Below are 16,990 nucleotides of genomic sequence, written 5' to 3'. Positions count from 1 at the left end.
GATTTACCTAAAAAAGTAATTTCTTTTACTCATGCAGAGACCTCATGCTTTCAGTGTTTGATCATTAAGACTGACTTATTGAGGAGGAATTTTTCAGGAGTTCAGCTTATCTGGGAACACCTCATTAGACAGAACAAAATCCTTGTAAACTCAAGTACTAGAAGACCTTAGTTCTAGGCCCCGCTCTGTCCTGAATATAATATGCAATCTGGGAAAGAGTTTTAGCACTTCTGGTATCATAGGTGATTCTAGACTAGAGAATGTTAGTGCTAGATAGAACCTAAGAGATTAGATTATTTGGCCCACTCCTTTTGTTTTAAAGTTGAGAAAACAAAGGGGCTGACTGGGGAAATGACTTCCCTAAGGTCAGTTGGTGGATAATGGCTCTTGCCAAAGCTGAAACCTAAGCACTCTGGCTTCCCAATTTTATCTTTTTTCCACTGCACCTTATAGTTTTAGGATATGCACCAGGAAGGCACAGAAATTTCCATTTTAGAAATGAGGAAACATTTTAGAAATGAGGAAATTCACTCAAGGCAATTATCAATTTTCCCAGCATCACATATTGAAATGGGAAAAGTTCCCTTGTCCCCCTCACAGGGTCTGTGACGGGTGGAGTGGCTCGCTTCTTCAGTGCCCCACTGCTCAAACCTCTAGGGGGAGCATGCAGATGGACAGGGGGTGGGGCTCCAACCACACAGCAGGGTCTAGGAGTGAATGTTTACAGCAGAAGCCCGGTGGGCGTGTGTTACAGTATGCACTTTTAGTTTTGCTATCTATAGATGGCTTGTGTTAATCAGCTCAATTAGATCCTCTGCCTTATAGCAAGGACAGAAGCCTCCCTGCATCTCATGTTCTTGCCTTGGTTTACCAGAAAAACTGGATCACACATGGGTTTGGAGAATGGGCACAAGTTTTTATTGAACGGTGGACGTTCTCTCAGCAGATGGGAGGGGAGCCAGAAGGGAGATGGAGTGGGAAGATGGTTTTCCTCTGGAGTCAGGCAGCTCAGAGGTCAGACTGTCCTCTGCCTGCCCTGGCCAGATTCCCCGCAGCATCCACGTCATTCTGCCAATCGATGGCCTGCTGGTGTCTGCTGGTGCCTGTCGGTGTGCTCTTCCACTCATCTACATGTCCAGCCACTCTTCTGTCAGTGTGTTCCTCACAAAGTCCAGCGGCTTGTATCTCTGCCTGCTAGGGTCTCAGGGGTTTTTATAGGCCCAGGATGGGGGTGTGGTGGGCCAGGGTGGTCTTGGAAAATGCAACATTTAGGCATAAAAAACAGAAATGCCTGCTCTCACCTAGGTCCGTGGACACAGGCCTGGGGTTGGAGCCCTAGCCAGGGACCAGCCCTTCTCTACCCAGCACTTCCCAGCCCCCCTCCCACATCAATATCTCATACGAATAGCAATGCAAAATTACATACTAATATTCTGCCAATAGAGCATTGCCAAACACTTGAGGTATTTTCTTCAATATTCCCAGTCCATTGTTCATTTATTTACTACCCAGCAGGTAGAAAAGAAATCTACCATCTTCTGTGGATGGTACATTTAATAGTCTCAACATTTTTTAATAAAACCAGGACTGAAACCAGTATCTTCTAACATCCAGCCTAGTGTTTTATCCACAGTAACACACATTATGTTCCCTGAAATGATTTAACCAAGGAGAAGCTTTGGATTGTGACACAGATGTCACATCATGGAGTCTAGCCATTGTGTCTGCCCTTTCTTACCACTCCTGCAAAGAAAGCCTTTGGAATTGATCAGCGAAATAATTTGTTTTTAATTCAAAGAAGCATTTCTTGTCTATATTGAGGTCTCTGGGTTGTGTTTTATTTCTTCTAGAAGAAAAGTATCCAAGAAGGGCTGTTCCTCCATATTTGGCTAAAATTTCCTTCTTAGGGCCATGTCTCTATGGATACATTAATAGAAAGAGCACTAATGGACTTGTATGGGATTTGCAAATGCATCCAGAACACTGGATAACTTTATACAAGAAAACAGGATGGAGCCTGGTAACAAGAGAAGGAAAAGAAGAGACGGGCAGGTCTCAGGATTCAGAAGCCTTCACAGTTAAGAATCCTCTGTATATTAGTATTTGTTTGCTCCACGGCTTAAGCTTTGGTGAAGTAATATAAATAAAGGACTAAATAATTGAACAGAGCTAGTCCTGAGGAAAATTAGTAGAAAACATGAAATAATCTGTCACCATAGTCAGTAAAATTTGAGTGACACTTTGAAAGTCTTCTGAACCACCTACAGTAGTAGTTCTCAAACCTCTTGGTCTCAAGGCCCCTTTGTTAGCTCCAAACAAAAAAATGAATGAGAAAAGTTGCATTGTTTTGGCAAATCATTTTTACTTATGGCTTAACAAGAAACAGCTATGTTATCAAATATTCTTCTGCAATCGATCTATTGTGATACATTGTTCTGGTTGAAGTATATGAAGCAAATCCAGGCTTATCCAGATATGTAATTGGAAAGGGGAATATTTTAATAGCTTTTTAAATATAATTGTGAATATTCTTCTTTGACATTACACCAAAACTGAACAAATAGTTTCTCTTTTTTGTGTTTGTTTATTTGTGTGGTTTTTGTTTGTTTGTTTAGATAGGGTCTCGCTCTGTCACCCAGGTACAGCGGCACGATCAGGGCTCACTGTAGCCTCAATCTCCTGGGCTCAAGCGATCCTCCTACCTCAGCCTCCCCAGTAGCTGGGACTACAGATGCATGCCACCATGCCCGGCTAATTTTAAAATTTTTCTTTTGTAGAGACAAGGCCTCACTATATTGACCAGGCTGATTTCAAACTCCTGACCTCAAGCAATCCTCATGTCTCAGCCTCCCAAAATGCGGGGCTTAAAGACATGAGCCACTGTACTGGGCCAAAACTGAACAAATAATTTCTTGAAGATTTATTGCAATGTGGAATCTGAAACTGTATTAATTTTTACACTTTTCTGCATCAAAATCCTTTGGTCTATTTTGTATATCAAATGAGTCTTTTACTCACATGACTCACATATGATTTGTATCACCGTATATTGGTGATATGGAAAGTATTGGTTCCTTGAATTGTTTAGATCTTCCAAATGTTGACATATTTCATTGTCCAATATCAAAAACATCTCATTCATTAATGTCATTACCAATCTCATCCAAAAAATGTCCTTAACTATTGGGAAACTGTCAAGTTTATGGCATCAGATACAGTTTTCCAGTTTTCTAATTTTTGCTTGAAAGTATAAATATTGACCAGGTACGGTGACTCAAATCTGTAATTCCAGCACTTTGGGAGGCTGAGGCAGGTGGATCACCTGAGGTCAGGAATTCGAGACTAGCCTGGTCAACATGGAGAAACCCCTTCTCTACTAAAAATACAAAAATTAGCTGGGTGTAGTAGTGGGTGCCTGTAGTTCCATCTACTCAGGAGGCTGAGGCAGGACAATCTCTTGAACCCAGGACACGGAGGTAGCAGTGAGCCAAGATCATGCCGTTGCACTCCAGCCTGGGCCACAAGAGCGAAACTCTGTTTCCCTGGCCAACCCCCGCCAAAAAAGAGAAATCACAAATATTAGCATTGGTCGAGGAGAAATACTGTTAGTTGTTTTCTTTGAAGTAACAGGCTTAATTCATTCTCAAAGAAATGTCTGCCAAATATCCAAGTCTCAATAATCATTGCTTGTTGGTCAGTAGATCATTCTAGTATAAATAATGACACATGAAAAGAGCAAGTAACTCAGCTCACAATTTACACAGTTGCACAATTGCTTGGCCTGAGACAACCATCATACTTTGCTATGCATTTATGTGTTTCATATGTACTTTCCATTTTGTCAGACTATTAAAAATATGTTAACTCTAGGCTCAAGATTTAGTAAAATTAGAAATTTTGCTTCTTCATCAAGAACATTTTAATATTAAACAGTTTTCCACTTTCTACATTTCCTCCAACCTGCTTTCACTCCCTCCTTCTCTTCTTCTTTTACACCTTTCTCCCTCCCTTATTTCTTCCCATCTTCTGTGAGTGGGAAGTGAGAAAGAATACAATGACTACCAGTGCAGCTTAGAGGCATTGCCTTGATGTAAGGCACCAACAGTTGACCCACAATTTCTCTGTAACATCATTGCAAATGTCAAGACGGTGAAATATAATGCCTTTTATCATTATGAAAATAGTTTTGACAATAAAACGGGGAAAGATCATCGTTTCAACAAATTGTGCTGGAACAACTGGACAACGACATGTAAAAGAATGAATCTAGACACAAACGTTACACCCTTCACAAAAATTGTCTCAATACGAATAACAGACCTAAGTGTAGAATGCAAGACTACAAAACTCCGAGAAGGCGACGTAGAAAAAAAACTAGATGGCCTTTTTAGATATGACAACAAGGCATGATCCATGAAAATGAGAATTAATAAGCTGACTAAAATTTTAAAAATTCTGCTCTGTGAAAGACTGTCAAGAGAATACAAAGGTACACCACAGACTGGGCAAAAATATTTGCAAAATACATACCTGATAAAAGACTGTTACTCAAAATATACAAAGAACTATTAAAATCCAACAATAAGAAAATGAAAAACTCTATTAAAAACTAGACCAGGTCAGGCGCTGTGGCTCACACCTGTAATTCCAGCACTTTGGGAGGCCGAGGTGGGCAGATCACCTGAGATTAGGAGTTCGAGACCAAATTGGCCAACATGGCGAAACTCCATCTCTACTAAAAATGCAAAACATTATCTGGGTGTGATGGCAGGCGCCTACAATGTCAGCTACTCTGGAGGCTGGGGTAGGAGAACCGCTTGAACCCGGGAGGTGGAGGTTGCAGTGAGCCGAGATTGTGCCACTGCACTCTAGCCTGGGAGACAGAGCGAGACTCCATCTTAAAAAAAAAAAAAAAAAAAAAAAAAAAAAAAAAAAAAAAAAAAAAAACTAGGCCAAAGACCTTAACAAGTACCTCACCAAAGAAGATATACAGCTGGCAAATAAGCATATAACACTTTGTATCATATATCACTAGGGAAATGAAAATTAAAATGACGACGAGATAACACTACATATCTCTCAGAATGGCCAAAATCTAGAACGCTGACAACATCAAATGCTGGTGAGGACGCAGAGCAACAGGAGCTCTCATTCATTGCTGGTGGGAATGCAAAATAGTACTGCCACTTTGAAAGACAGTCTGGCAGTTTTTCACAAAACTAAACGTACTCTAATCATATAATCCAGCAGTCACACTTCTTGGTATTTACCCAAAGGAGTTGAAAATTTATGTCCATACAAAACTCTACATGCAGATGTTTATAGCAGCTTTATTCATGATTGTCAAAACTTGGAAGCAACCGAGAGGTTCTTAATCAGGTAAATGGATAAATAAACTATAGTACATCTGGACAATGGTTATTCAGAGCTAAAAGGATATGAACTATCCAGAAAACAGAAGACATTGAGGAAATTTAAATGCATATCACTAAGTATAATAAGCCAATCTGAAAAAGCTACATATTGTACAATTCCAACTACACAACACCCTGGGAAAGGCAAAACTATGAAGCAAAACTAAGAAAACAGTAAAAAGGTCCAGGGTTGCCAGAAGGTAGTGAGAAGGCAGAGATGAACAGGTGGAGCATGGAGAATGATTAGAGCAGTGAAACCATTCTGTATACTATCATAATGGCAGATAAATATCATTATACATTTGTTTAAACCCACAGAATGTACAACACCAAGAGTGAACCCTCATGTAAACTGTGGACTCTGGGTGATGTGTCAATGAAGGTTCATCAGTTGTAACTAATGAACCATTCTAGTTGGGAATATTAATAAAGATGGAGGTTATGCATGTGTGGGGGCAGGGCGTATATGTAATATCTTGGTAACTTCCTCACAATCTTGCTGTGAAAGGAAAATGGCTCTTTAAAAAAGTCTTAAAAAACAATTTTGACTTCATAAAGCCTCTAAAAGTGTCTCAGAGACTCCAGAGAGTTCCATAGACCACACTTTAAGAACTGCTAACCTATACTATCTATTTTTAATATATTCCCTTGGCAAATGTGTCAGAACCATGTGTTATTTTTTTTAACTGACAAAAAAATTTTTAAATATTTATGGTATATATTTTGACATATGTATACATTGTGGACTAGCTAAATCAAGCTAATTAACATATGCATTACCTCACATGCATCACTTTTTGTGTTGAGAACACTTGAGATCTACTCTCTTAGCTATTTTCAAGTATCCAATATTTTGTTATTAACTATCGTCACCTAATGTACAACAGATCTCTTGAGCTTATTTCTCTTAATTGAAGTTTTATATCCTTTGGCTAATATCTCCCTAATCATCTCTACCCCCAGCCTCTGGTAACCACCCTTCTACTCTCTACTTCTATGAGTTTGACATTTAGGAGTACACATATAAGAGTGATCATATAGTATTTATCTTTCTGTGCCTGGCTTACTTCACGTAACACAGTGTCCTCCAAATTCATCATACTGTCAGTTATGATAGAATTTCCTTCTTTTTTAAGTGTGAATAGTATTTCATTGTGTATATATACCACATTTTCTGTATTCATTCTGATGGACACAGCTTAATTCCATATCTCGGCTCTTGTGAATAGTGCTACAATGAACATGGGTGTGCAGATATCTCTTTAACATATTAATTTCATTTCCTTTGGATATGTACCAAGTAGTGGGATTGCTGGATCATATGGTAATTCTATTTTTATTTTTTTTTAGGAAACCTCCGTTCTGTTTTCCATATTAGCTATTACTCATTTACATTCCCACCAATGGTGTGCAAAGGATCTCTTTCCTCCTTATCCTCACCACTTGTTATCTTTCCTCTTTTTGATAACAGTCATTCTATCAGGTGTGAGGTGATATTCCATTATGGTTTTGATTTGCATTTCCCTGATGATTAGTGATGCTGATAATCTTTTAATACACCTGTTGGCCATTTGTATGTCTTCTTTTGAAAGATGTCTATTCAGGTTATTTGCCCATTTTATTTTATTTATTTATTTATTTATTTATTTTTTTGAGACGGAGTCTTGGTCTGTCACCCGGACTGGAGTGCAGTGGCCAGATCTCAGCTCACTGCAAGCTCCGCCTCCTGGGTTTACGCCATTCTCCTGCCTCAGCCTCCCGAGTAGCTGGGACTACAGGCGCCCGCCACCTCGCCCGGCTAGTTTTGTATTTTGGTAGAGATGGGGTTTCACCGTGTTAGCCAGGATGGTCTCGATCTCCTGATCTCGTGATCCGCCCGTCTCGGCCTCCCAAAGTGCTGGGATTACAGGCTTGAGCCACCGCGCCCGGCCTGCCCATTTTAATTTAATTGTGTATTCTTGGCATTTCTGCTATAACTCTATTGACCATAAATGCATGGATTTATTTCTAGGCTCTCTATTCTTTTCCACTGGTCTGTGTGTCTGTTTCTATGTCAGTACCATGCTACTTTGATTACTATAGCTTTGTAGTATATTTTTAATCAGGTAGTGTGATGTCTCCAGTTTTGCTCTTTTTGTTCAAAATTCCTTTGGATATTCAGAGTCTTTTGTGCGTCCATACAAATCTTAGGATTTTTTTTTTTCTATTTCTGTGACAATGTCTTTGGAATTTTTACAGGAATTGCACTGAACCCACAGATCGCTTCAGGTAGTATAGACATTTTAACAATATGAATTCTTCTAATCCATGAACATGGATATTTTTTCCTTTACTTGTGTCTTCTTCCAGTTCTTTCATCAATGTTTTATAGTTTTCAATGTACAGATCTTTCACTTCTTCCGTTAAATTTATTCCTAAGTCTTTTATTTTATTGCAGCTATTGTAAATGGAATTGCTTTCTTAATTTCTTTTTCATTGTTAGTTTATAGAAACATTACTGAGCACCTGAGCAAACCCTACTTACTTAAACAATTTAATTCCTGTCTTCAGACAGCCTGTTTCATCCTTAGCTTCCGTTCTCAACTCCATTTTTCTAAGCCCTCAGCACACAGTCCATATGCACAAACAAATTTCTCTTTTTTTTTCCTTTCCACATCATATAATCTGCAAAGAAGATGGGCATGCATGGACTTAAAAAAAAAAAAAAAAAAAAGGATGCTTTGTTCAGCTTTGAAGGCACTAACTACAACTTGGGTAACATGTATGGAATAATTAAAGCTGCTATGATCTTTTACGCTCCAAAAGCCTTAAAAGTTCATGTCATCATGGTCAACAGCTTTACAGTTCTAACAAGCAATTTTCACAAAGCACTATTAAAGGCCGTAAACTTTATTTTCTTCTAATTTTCCTTAAAAAAATTTCTTAAGTTGTTCTGAGTTGAGAAGGGATGGGGACAATGTATCTTTAAATAATAAAGAAACAATTTTAATATTCTCATAAACATCATCCCCTCTGCTGGCTGCTACTAACTTTAACAGCCCAGCAGCCAGAGAAGCAAGTAGGGCAAACAATACAAGAAGAGTCATTATTGTAACTAAATTAGACCGTTTGTTTTCTTTCTCTCAAATCAAATTGTGTAGGAGCTGCTTTATTGCAAAACAGACATTAAAATTCCAGCAAGACCTCAGAGAGAAAGTAATTTCTATTTTATCAGTGCTGTAAAGCTGTCTTTATGTTCTGAAGCAGGAAATATTGCAAGGATATTTATAGCTTCGGCTCCAAAGCCAGTTTGAATAGAAATGTTACCGCGGTCGCTGGAGCTGTCATACTGCTCGGTGGAGCAGGGAATTTTAGTGAATTTGTGAATTACTGTTTCAGTCTTGACAAGTCTCTCAGTGAAGCTGGTGTGTGTGTCTGGAGCCATTTGGTGTTTTGGGAGAAAATGATTAAAGACTTGGATTTGCTTTAAGAAGAGATTTAAATGATATTCTACAGCTAATCAGTTTTGCTCGTCAAGTCCTCCTGGAACAAAGGCAAGGTTTCCAAATTTTGCCATCCTTAGTGATTAGTGACCCGGCAGGAAGCATTCTCCAGCCCTCTTCACCTTCCTTCTCCCTTGCAGCCCTCCCCTTTCTGTCCTTGACCTTCCCATCCTGGTGTCCCTACTCCTCTTCTGTCTAAACTGCTTACCAAGATTTGACAGTTATTTACAATCCTGCTCCTCCTCTGGGGTCTGAGGAAATGATTCGTTTTTGTATCTTGCATTTATTTTAACCTTCTTGTGAAATGCTCCAGAATTCCACGAACATTATCCTCACTATCAAAGTGGAAAGAACTTTATTTGTTTCACATGGGGAAGAACTGAAGTCTAGACATGGGAAGACTGAGGTCACACAGAGTTTCAGGAGAACAGATGGGATGTGCATCTTCTCTCATTTTAGTTCAATTTTTAGTTCCCCATTGCCACTTCCATATCACACCCGCAAAAACAGAAGTTTCCTGACCGAGGTGTAAATAGACAACCATTTGAGCTAATTTATCTGAAAGTGGGGCAATGAATAAAGACTTTTCATAGCTCCAGGGCCACCCCAGGCTAGGAGGGAAGACAGAGTTATGCTGTGCCTGGGCATATTATTGCTCTGAAAGCCAGTGGCAATGGGAGTGGGGAATGGCTCCTCACAACTCTACCAGTCGCGGGATGAAAGAGACCATGGAAGTGTGCAGTGGTCTTTTTAATATAGCTGCTCAAAACTAATCAAAAGGGCTTTGCTTTCTGTTTGTGGGTCAAGGATTTGATTTACGGCACACTGCTCATCGCCTGACCACTCAGGTCAATAGCAGAGTTTAATTCCCAGTTAGGCAATCTGTAGTGAGGTTTTCCCTAGAATCACATCCCAGAGAATCCTTTTGCTTTAAGGGACAAAGAACTTACCCTCTGCTCAGAACCCGCTGTTTCGGTGAGAGATGTAGATGCTTTTTAAATCTTCCTAAGCTTAGATAGAAATAACAGGCCTTGCCTTAGGGAATGTCCATCTGTGGAGACTTGGCCATTCTTATCCAATTTTGCATTGCACCGGCATCCTTGACTTGCCATTGAACCAGAAAACATAAGGACTAAAAATGACACTAGAGGCCCTCTAAGACAATCCACCATTTAAAGGCAGATTAGAACTCAGGTCTTTTGTGCTCAGGGCCAGTTATCTTTCCTCTGCACATGTGCTAGCCAAAGCAGTAGCCAGCAGCCACATGTGACTGTTGAACCCTTGAATATGGCTAATCCGTTTGGTCTAATCCACGTTGGCTAATCCAAATGGAGATGTGCTGTAAGTGAATAGACTATGACAGATTTCAAAGACCTACTAGAAAAACAAGAATGTAAAGTAGCTCAAACATACTTTTCTATATTGATTACATATTGAAATTATAATAAATACTGAGTAAAATAACATATATTAGCATTAATTTCACCTGTTTCTTTTAATGTGACTACTAGAAAATTTTAAAGTATATATGTGGCTTGCATTATCTTTCTATTGGACTACACTGTTCTGCACATCTTCCCATCTTGACTATGGGTTCAGAAAGAAAGCAATGAGTGCCCAGACTCTCAAACCCTCCTGTAAGGATCCAACTTCTTTCTGATTGGGCTACTCTGCTCCATTCCTATTGGCTGCCTGACCTTATCTTCCTTAAAAAAAAAAAAAAAAACCCAAGGAAAAGTGTCCTGTTCTGCATCCCACGGCTGTGCAAAGTGATCATCTCTCTGCGAAAGTTCAGAGGATAGTGAGTGGTTTGAAATTCAAGTTTCCAATGAGAATATCCCAAATTAAAGAGAATTTAGACATAGAATTATTAATTTCCTCATATCCACGTCTAGATTTTCCTAATTTTTCCATTTCTGACTTTTAGGATGACCTTGAAAAAGGATATATTCAAACCTAGGTTATATGGATACTCAGCTTAGGGAACACAGCTCTTCCATCGACTGAAGTCTACTACTGTGGTTTGGCTCTGTGTCCCCATCCAAATCTCATGTCGAATTGTAATCCCCACATGTTAGGGGAGGGACCTGATGGGAGGTGATTGGAACATGGGGCGGATTTCCCCATGATGTTCTCATGAGAGTGAGTTCTCATGAGATCTGATGGTTTAGAAGGGTGGCACTTCCCCCCTCGTACCCTCTCTCCTGCTTCACCATGGTAAGACGTGTTTGCTTCCCCTTCACATTCTGCTATAATTGTAAGTTTCCTGAGGCCTCCCAGCCCTGCTTCTGAACAGCGTGTGGAACTGAGTCAATTAAACCTGTTTTCTTCATAAGTTACCCAGTCTCAGAAAGTTCTTTATAGCAGTTTGAGAATGAACTAATATTCCTGCTTTCTATTTTCTTTTATTTCCCTTCAGATAGCATCTTGCAATGATAAAGTTGCTGCCCACAGATAACCTGTATTTCCTTTTTTTAACTTAAATGCTTTGGTTACTGGAGTGCTGCTAGGTAGATATAATCCTTTGCCTTTCAAAATTAGCTATTTGGGCCTTATTTATTGATATCAGACATTGGAGATGATACCTATGTCCTAAGCAATATCTCTGGCTTCATGAAATTAGAAATGTTTTGATTCAGAAGGATTCTAAATTGATAAATGACTGTTTCCTATCACGGACTCTGGAAGTGATTCCCAAACTTATCTGCACATTAAAATCACCTGGTGATCTCTTAAATCTTCCAAAGGTCAGAATACACCCCAGGCCAATCACATCATCATCTCTCAAGTGTCAGTAGTTGTTGAAGCTTCTCAGGTGATTCCAATGTGCAGTCAAGTTTGGCAATCACCGGCTTGTCAGAAAGCTAGATGAGAACCCAAACACCAAACACCTGCCAGAGCACAAGCCTATTTAAATTATACTATGTTATCTTCCGGGAGGGTCACTGTTTCTTCTTCCTTAATAAACCTTTATCACTTTTTTGTTGTTTTCCCTGTTATAACAAAGTAAAGGGTCTGAATTGGGAAGAAAATAGAGCAGATAATGTATGTGAATAAGAACAAGAGTTCTACCCACTGCTTGCTAAGAGATGGCTCTTGTGTTGCTGGGAAGGATTAAATTAGAAAAAACTTAGAATATAATTTTTAAAAGTCAGTATTTATATAAACAAGTTTCCAATTTTATTCCTTTGAGTTAGGCTTCAATATCACATTGCTTACATCCATGGTACCTATGCATATCATGAGTTTAGTAAAATTTCTTAAGATTGTGTTGGCCACACTTAACTTCATCCCCACTAAAATGCGCTAAAACCACGTAGATTCCCAGAGAAGGTAATACTGCTGAATTCAGAAATAAAAGCTGAGAAAAGACACTTCCTATATATTTCCTCTTTAAAGGACTTCTGTGTTCATCATTTCAAGGACTGATTGTACAACCAGACTAAGATGATCACACTAGGGTGTGTGTCAGAACCACTTGTCAAGGTGAACATACCTGCTCAGGTCATGGTGGAGTTCTTGATTCCAGTTTATTTTAGCTGCCATACATATTGTCTGAATTCTAGTCTGACTTCAAATGCAAAACAGAACCGGGATGACAATGAACAATTATCTGCAATATATACTTTAGGGGGAAGCATTAGGCCTATCAGCATGCTCTACAACAGCGCCTATTGATGCACCTGTGTCTTTTCAAAACATAGACCCCAGTTAAAGACATATGGGAAGTGACTAGTCTAGAAGCTGCAACCCTTAATTTCTGATGAAACATTAAGCTACACATCTCTGCTTTTCTGTCTATATCTGCTCTTATTTCACAATTTAAAATCTTTTAAGGAGCATGCCTTAAATGCCAATTATGTATATATAATTATAACAAATATATATTATATAATTTGATCTTCATAATTACTCTATGAAGTAGGGTACTGCTTCATACTGTGAAGTACATACTACATACTGTTAAGTATGTTTTATTCTGCCTACACTACAAGTAAGCATTGAAGAGAAGAAGGGTCAAATAAATCAACCAAGATTTTGTGGCTAGCAAATAATGTGACCACAATGTAAAGCCAAGTCTCTCTGATTCTAGAGTCCATGTTCTTTTTGGTAGGCTGTAATGTCTTCCAAAACTGGAGAGTGACATAATGAGGAAGGATTGTGTGGTATAGGTGAGATACAATAACATGGCAGTAAGGGATGCTTCTATGAAAATACGGTCGAATTATTCTTTTCCTTTTCATTTTCGATTTTTATTTTGCAATTGTGTGCCATCACAAAGCTAATGGAATCAGGACTTACATTCTGTATTTACACAGCTGATTACAAGTACTTTCATGGTTCATGATCTATCAAGTTTCTGAGAGTTAATGCATTTTCTCTTGGGGCACAGGAACACCACATTGGGATACTGGGGGGAATTATCTGATGAATGAACATGCTGGGCTGTGAACTAGCGCACACACTCCACAGAATCTCACTGAACCTGCTTAGATTGCCTATATATCAGCTCCGTGCCTCTTTCAATCTGTGCTGAATTCTTATGGCTCAGTCCTTTCCATTCATTCATTATTTAAACATTTTTTTGGTTTCTCCTATGTGCCAGGCATTTCTTTTATGTGCCATTCTCTTTGCTGGGGATGCATTAACAAGCAACATAGCAAAAATCCCTGCCTTCTTGGTGCTCACATTCTAGCAGAGAGAGGAGACAATTAAAAAGACAACTAAGTTAAATACAGACTATGCTGAACAGTGTGATAAATGCTGTAGAAAAAAATAAAGTAGAGAAAAGGGTTAGTTGTATGTGTGGGAATGGGGGGCAATTTAGACGGTGTGGCTAGAAAGGACCTAAAGAGGTGAAGGATCAAGCACTGTAGATGTCTGGGGAAGTGTGTTTTGTGCAGAGGGAATAGCAAGGGTCAAGGCCTTGAGGTGGAAGCTTGTGCTTAATAAGGCCAGATCTGTAGGAACTTGTATATGATTAGAAGGATGTTGCCTTCTACTCTGAATGCAATGATTGTAAGCTGAAGAATGACATGATTTGACTCACCTTTTACAGAGTTACTGTGGCTACTATATGCACAATAGGCTGAAGGTGAGCAAATTCACATCAAGAAAGACTCTTACAATAATCCAGGTAAGGGCTGACAGTGAACTGGGCCAAAAGGACAGCAATTGGAGTGGTAAGATGTGGTCAGATTCCAAATGTTTCTGAAGATCTAGCCAACAGGATTTACCAACAGATTGGGAGTGGACTATGAGAGAGACAACATTAAAGATGAATCTGTGGTTTTGGACTTGAGCAATTGGAAGGTTGGAGTTGCTATAAACTAAGATGGAGAATACAGTAAGTGCAGCCAAGTTCTGGGGAATATCAGGAGTACAGCATTGAAGAGGTGGAGTTTGGGAAGCTTTTTGGACATTGAAGTAGAGCTATGAAGAGCTAAGGAGAGTGTTCTGGGCTGGAGATCTACATTTTAGGGTCATTATGATGACAATGAAAGCCATTAGACTAGATAATCACACTAAGGAAATGTGTGTAGACAGAAAAGAGAAGTATAAAGACTGAACTAGGAACACTCTAATATTCAGAAGTCAGCAGATAAGAAGGAACTGAGAGAAGTAACCGAGAAAGAGGTGCCAACAATTTGAAAAGGAAACAAGAAGAGGGGATGCTGTCCTCAGAATGACAGGAGGTGTTGGAAGTCAAGTGATGCTGGATGTTGTTGACAGGCAAGTAAGAAGCCTGCTGAATATGGACTATGCTCATTATGTTAAGAGCACTGGAGTGAGTCAAGGGACCTGGATACAAACACTGACTTCACCACAGATTTGCATGTGGCCTTGGGAAAGTTAAGGAAACTCACCCTCCTCAGCTGGGAAAAATGACCGTTGCAAAGGTGAAATAAGATAAAGTGAAAACTACCTAGAAAAGTAAGAATGTAGCACAGAGCAGCTACTTAACAAATATTGGCTGACTCTAAGCTGAATCCTAAATATTCAGAGCCCAGTTATTTGCTTACTCCTCTGCTTGACTGATTTCCTGTGCCTTCTGACTGGTCTGCAGAATCAGATGATCGTTATTTGACCAGTGTAACACAGATGGGTTGAACGTGTAAGCACTCCTTCTAGATTAAGCCTTGTGCTCACACTATTCTATTATTCTGTCACAACTGATTGCCCTAGATTCCCAAGTCATTCATTTAACAGTATTTTTTGACTTCCTACTATGCATATGAGACCCTGTGCTAAAAACTGGCCATGGCCCCTTGTACCTCTGACCTTACCAAGCTATCCATAAATCCTCTATGACAAACTTACTTATTTAAGCTTTCCAGAGGCTTAAATGGACTCCCCCCAATTACTACATGCTAGTCATGAAATATTGGAGAAATTATTTAATTTCTTGACCTTTTTGTCTATAAAATACAAATAAAAATTGCTATGCTGGAAGATAGGTATCATTATCCACATTGTAAAAATAAATTATACCAAATATGTGAGGTATCTAGGTCTTTGTCAGTAATATAGTAGTTACTACGTGAATATTAATTTCCTCCCTCCATCCGACTCCATGCTGCTGCCTCCCAAGACGTGGTGCTAAGCATTTACAATTATCCAAATGAATCTTGGAGGGTGAAAAATGTGCACTACAAATTCTCACACACTCTGTTAGGTTGGGATTTACACTGTTGGATTAGCTGTATACATTGAGAACAAACATGCTCCTCAATTACTAAGTCTCATAGTCACGTGGATAGGCAGCCTACATGCACATGCATAAACCAACACATGCATACACACATACATACATACATGCATGCATGCATAAATACACACAGACACCTGGTCCAGGTTGGTATAGTAACAAAAATTTTAGAATAAAAATCAGCTAATAATTCCAACAGCTTTTCACTGGGATTTGAGTCAAAAGTCCTGAGGAGAAAACAGAAGAGAAAATACTACTCCATCCCTAGGTTAGCCTGGTGTTTTCCTATCTGTTTCTATTTTCTTTCTTCAACTCATGATCTTGATTAAAAGGAAGCTACAAGTAAAACCCAGATGTTTATTCAGTCCTTGCCCACTGTGTATACATATTCTGAGGATGATCTGAAGATCTCTCCAGAATGAAATGATGGTGCTTCTGGGAAGAAACTGAAGGAAATACTTTTACTAAGGTTTTTTTGCAGTGATGAAAGGTCATATTCTTTTCAAGAAAAGAACCCAAGTTTTATTTCAGTGTGTTTATAAAAGGACATTCTAAGGAACTAAGAATAGGTAGACATTTTAAATAGCAAGATGCTAATATTTTGAAAATAAATCCTGATTTTTTTTTATTAATGATACTTGTGAATTCCTGGTTAGATTGATTGATTTGGTTTAGAAGTGAACTTATGCAGACTTAATTATACCATGAGATCAGTGTATTCTTATTGATTGTGCCTTTGACATGATTAGCTATATTAGATTATGATGTTCTCATCTCCCAAAAATCAAAGCTAGGATGGGCTTTCTGTAAGGGACATTAGTCATATGTGCATGGCATACACTGTATTTTTTTTTCATTATATAATAGGCAGGGGAGAATGTAAAAAGAGCATTAGCTTTATGCCATTCAAAAATCTATCTTAGAAATATGTCTGATGGAAACAGATTATCTCTCTCCTGCACATGCAACAGATGCTTAGTTGGCATGAATTGCACTGAGGAGGGAGCATTCCTATCAAGTGCTGTACAGAGTGGACCTGGGGTCCCTTCACAGGTCATCCGAAGAGCCACATCACTATCCATGGTCTAAGTGCCCTAGTCAGTCACTGAAGATGAGGGCAAATGAGCTGTGCTGTTTTTGAGTCCAGGCTCCAATGGATTAAATCCTTGTGCCCTGCAGCCAACTTGGGACTCCATACATTTTAGGCAGTACAGCATTTCTAATAACAGGAACAGCACAGAAAATATGAGACGCAGCAGCAGTGGCAGGGAGAATGAGATGCAGAGCTGTGCATGCTGGGAAGTGTTGGCCTTAATTAGAATGTGCATGTACAGTATTTATCTTTCTCCCAAAACTATAAATAAGGCCAGCCCTATGGCGATTAC

Source organism: Rhinopithecus bieti, unplaced genomic scaffold (genome assembly GCF_001698545.2).
Source record: "Rhinopithecus bieti isolate Rb0 unplaced genomic scaffold, ASM169854v2 scaffold_15813, whole genome shotgun sequence".
Taxonomy (NCBI): domain Eukaryota; kingdom Metazoa; phylum Chordata; class Mammalia; order Primates; family Cercopithecidae; genus Rhinopithecus; species Rhinopithecus bieti.
Note: the sequence above shows the minus strand (reverse complement) of the source record.